A 4584-nucleotide genomic window follows, 5' to 3' on the forward strand; every position below is an offset into this window, starting at 1 on the left:
GCAGCCTAAAAACAAACTTAAAAGGGGGAAAAGAAAATTGTGAAGGAATTCATGTTCTGCACCAGCTGTTTCTGGCACCCTTGAGCTCAGGGGGATAACAGGCTGGTGAAATGGAAAGTGAGATCCCAGCTGGGACCTCATCTCGTGATCTTTTTCCTGCTCACATTACATACTATCTGTAGACATTATTATTATTATATACTTTCCCACTTATGTATTTCCTGTGTGTGAGATGAGCGTGAGGCTGAGCGGATTTATGTCACAGAGATGGGCAGTGAGTATGTGCTGTGCCCCACGGCCATAATTCCTGCTTTTCCATCACAGCGTTTACGGCCTTTGTTAGCGAGCACCTTTGTGCCCCGCCTTCCCGTGGATACGGAAAGGTGCATGGGGACTGACTCCTCTCCTCCTTGCAGCTGCTTTTCTCACCTCAGGCAATGCTGAGAAGCCAGAAGACTTCCTTGATGGGTCCCAGGTGGATTTTCAGTTGGTGCTAGAGTGTAGATGCACCTGAGACTGCTCCAGCCACCGCGGATCGTGGGGGATCCTCCTGGGAAGGAGGCAGAGAACAGGCAGCGCAGGACCCAGGGGTAGGAGATGATCATGAGAACTCCTCCTGCAGCACTGTTTGAAAGCCACGTTGTTGATCCTTAGGAAGGCCTGTGACCAGGGTGCTAGACATGAGAAGCTTTGGTTTCTTTTCCTACGTCTTAAATTTGTTTTGGGCCATGAGAAAAATGCCAGAATGGGAGACTTAGCACCTGAAGGCCCCTTTTCACCTGCCATACCTTTTCTCTGACTACCAGCAGGTGGGTACCTCCCTGAGCAGAACAGGATATTGAGGATATTTAGCAAAGTCAGAATGTGACCAAAGCACTTGGAAGTCAACAGAAGCAGGAGAACATGGCTGGTAGGGGCAGTTGCCAGCCTGGCTGTACTGCAAGTGAAGATAAAAGTGCTTTTTGGTCCTAAGTCCCATTTTGTGAGTGAGAGCTGACTGCAGCAGCCGTTACCAGTTCTGCTAATGAGAAAGAGCTGTTTTCTTGCTCTGAGAAGGAAGGATGAGAGCCAGGTTGTTTTCTGTCTCTAATAATTGACTTGCAGCACAACATCCACTTCCAAAAGAGGATCTAGTTGGGATGACAGTGGTGGAGAAGCTGTTGATATAGCAGAAATGGCAACAGTAGCCAAATGCATGAAATTCATCTGGGTAAGAGATTCTCTTTCTAAAAATATACAGACACAGAGGCCCTCCTTCTGTCACAGGTTCAGGGAGATCTGCTGGTAAACACAGGACACACTCCTCTGCATTATTCCTTCTGGATGAAGGGCACGTGAATGAACCTGTAATACTGGGTTGCTGTGAAGTTGTTGCGTCCCCATGCTACAGAGTGCTACTAATTTTCCCCAGTCTTTCCTGGGCTGCTCTTTTGGCTAGAAGGGGGGTCATTGGGACCTTTTACACCTAAGGACCAAGAAAATCCTTCTGTTTCCAAAGACAGTGCTGAGACAGAAGATCACTGAAGTTTCCATCGTTTCCATCGGGGTGCTAGAGTACCCTGTACAGAAGAGATGCAGCGGGACAACGTGCTGTCCATCTCCCATCAGTAACTCACAAAGCAAGGTTTCCTTCTATGGTCCGGAATAGATGGCTTTTTTCATGAAATAGAGTCATAAAAGACAAATACACTAAACATAGAAGGAATTGTTATTTTCACATGATATTTTGGAGAAATTATTGAAGGACGTTTTCATCTTTGCACAGAATTACTCCAGTAATCACGTTGAGATCAGCGAGATGCGGAGTTGGAAAGTGCAAGAGGATTTCAGGGAACCTGTGATACCTTTCTCATACTTTCAAGGGAAAAATAAGTTTATATTCAAGTGGCTCTGCCATAGCCTGTGCAACCTCGTGATGGAGTTGGGCTCATTTTTCCTAGAGGTATTTTCTTTTGTAATTAAAGCTGGTGTGTACAGAGCATGGTCGGCATTGGAGAGCAGGGCCCGTGGGTTCTGCTGGGTGCCTCTGAGGGCAGGAACTGTTTGCTGGGTGGCGTGGTGGATTCGGTGGGTGTTTTAGATTGATGATTATGTGGTTCTTGACCATCTGCTTCTTGTTTGTCGGTGCAGGTGACAGCCTTGTCAGGATGGAAGGAGATAAGGAAGCATGGACGCAACACAGGACCTTGTTCCCCCCTCATTTACACCTGTGTAAATCCAAGAGGGTGGCTGCTTCTATAGAGGAGGTATTTCTGATTTACACCACCCGTTGTGAGCTCTTGATCCCACGTTGTGGAGTTAGCAGCAGCCAAGCGGAGGCAGGAGAGACCTGTCGGTGTCTGTCAGCAGCCCATGAACCTGCCCCGCAGATGGGGAAGGAGGAATGTCCAAGAGATGCCTCAGGTCTGGGGTAGAGACCCTCTTGTGGGGACCTCCCCAAAACTGGGGACTTCAGAGAAAACAGACCCACAGCATTTCAGACGTTTCAGTCCCTAATCTCTGCATCCTGCCTTTGAAAGACCAAACAGCTTTGCTCTTATGTGTCCTTAAAGAGTGTCTACTAAATTTCCAGAGAATATGCATAGACTTGAGCGCAGATTCTTCCTCTTTCCAAGTCTTTCTTTCCCACAAGGGGTCATTGTAGAGCAGAGCAAGGATGACTTAAAAAAACTAGGTATTTTTTCTTCTATTCTGAAGTGCAGTAGCTATTTAGATGCTATTATTCTAAATCTAATTGTTAACGGCATTAATTTTATCTGAAAAAATAGCACGATGCTTTAACAATTCATCCTATTTATTTCATCAGTGCTTAGCTCAACTGCTTTAAGGTTGAAAAATATTTTACTATAACCAAGGTTCTTTTAACAAAATGCTAACATAAAATGCCAATCCACTGTGGAAAAAATCTGGAGATTTGTCTCTGAATAGATGAAATATTTTAAAACAGATATATATTTATGTATAGTAATTAAGAAAAAAATAGAAGTCTGGAGAGAAGATTTTTCTGAATTGGAAATTAAATTCAGCCATATAACATCTATGAATACCAGACACAATTGCCAGTCATCAGACTACTGTTGATTCCCAGGTAACTGTCTGAGCTTGTGGGTCTTTTTTCTTTTTCTTTGGGGAGTGGTCTACAAATAAAGCCTTTTCAATAATTCAGGCAGGTGACATGATAAATACAAGTTCTTTAGCATATTAAGCTTGAAAATAAAAACATGTTTTATCATATGTAACTTTAAAAGTAATCATATAATTAATGGGTGAAAAACAGAGAGAAAGATTGCCAGAGATTAAGATTAAGCCCTGCAGAAGAGAATGTTCTAACTAGAAATTGGTTTAATTAATAGCACATTTTACATAATGATTACAGTGTAATTGCGCTGACTAGCAGAGTGTCATTAAATATATCCATGCTCCTTTACAACACCCTAAGGCTAAAAATAATGAGTTACATTGAAAATCACTATGCAACAGGTTCATAAATAACATTTAAGCCTATACAAGGCGAATACTTATAAATAATAAATATTTGCCTTTTGTAATTGAAGAAAAAATGACAGCCTTCTTTTTCTACTACCCTGTAGATTGTCATGTTATAATGCTGAAAAGATTTTTTCCCCTTGCGTTCTCTAGAAAGTGTTGAATAATTTATTCAAATGCTAATATTCCACATAGCCTGACTTTGAGGAACAAATATTCCTACATAAAGAATAAATGCCAAGTTGCTTATTACCAGCTTCGTTTTACTTTGCATCGTGCAGTCCCCAAAAAACTATCACAGTCTATTACACATGTCAAATGAAGTCAGTGGCCAGATTTTCCTCCAGAATAGTTACATTCTTCTTTATTTAAAAATTACCCCTTCTCCCAAAATGTTCATCATGCTCAGAGCTGTTATGTAGCAACAGCTGCTCCTCAGCTCCAAAAAGGACGACATCATAAACCTGATAACTTTTTAATCTGTAGGTTTTCTCTGGTGAATCAGGAGTATCTAATAAAAACGGATTTGATTTCGTATTAGCGGTACGCTGACATTTGAAAGACCCCCAAATGGTTCGTATTTAGCTGGCTAACCAATTCCAGCAACCTCTCCAGTGTCAAAATAAAGCAACGTGCAGAAGCCTCAGTTCAGCAGATGGAAATGTTCTAGCACACTTGAACATTTCAGAGGGTTTTAGCTCCCACTAGTTCTTACACCAAGCCGTAAAGAGTGGGCTGATACCATCAAAGGTGGGATTGCTTGGCTGGCCCCTTCTCCAGTGACAGGAATGGTGTAAAACTCTGGTATTATGGAATAGTGCTGTACTGCATCCTAAGGTCCTTCCAACCTCAATTACTCTGTGATTTGTCTTTGTGCCTAGGGGTTTTCTACAAGCCACCTGTATGTTTTGGGTGTGATCTTCCTGACCCACAGGGCTGAATCTTGCTCTGAAGTGAATCAGTAATTGTAAGAGAAACGAAGGAGTCTGACCTGTGTGATACTGGAGTGCACCACTGGTAGAGGACCAGGACCACAAGTCTGGGAACATTCAGGTGATTGAGGTTTTGCACTTTGCTAATGATAATGAGGCATTTGCT

The 4584-nt window shown here is 42.6% G+C and overlaps 1 long non-coding RNA gene across 1 annotated transcript; it reads right to left on the reverse strand.

Annotated features, from left to right (window-relative positions):
* Positions 1–3859: 3859 nt before the first annotated feature.
* LOC148595102 (uncharacterized) lies at positions 3860–4144 on the reverse strand. Its single transcript, XR_015913252.1, has 2 exons — positions 4081–4144; positions 3860–3997 (listed from the first exon to the last, which is right to left on the reverse strand). It is a non-coding gene; the product is annotated as an uncharacterized LOC148595102 (long non-coding RNA).
* Positions 4145–4584: the final 440 nt, after the last annotated feature.

This window comes from Tinamus guttatus, unplaced genomic scaffold, assembly GCF_059628265.1.
Source record: "Tinamus guttatus ecotype Peru unplaced genomic scaffold, ASM5962826v1 Tinamus_guttatus_pri_ptg000153l, whole genome shotgun sequence".
Lineage (NCBI taxonomy): Eukaryota > Metazoa > Chordata > Aves > Tinamiformes > Tinamidae > Tinamus > Tinamus guttatus.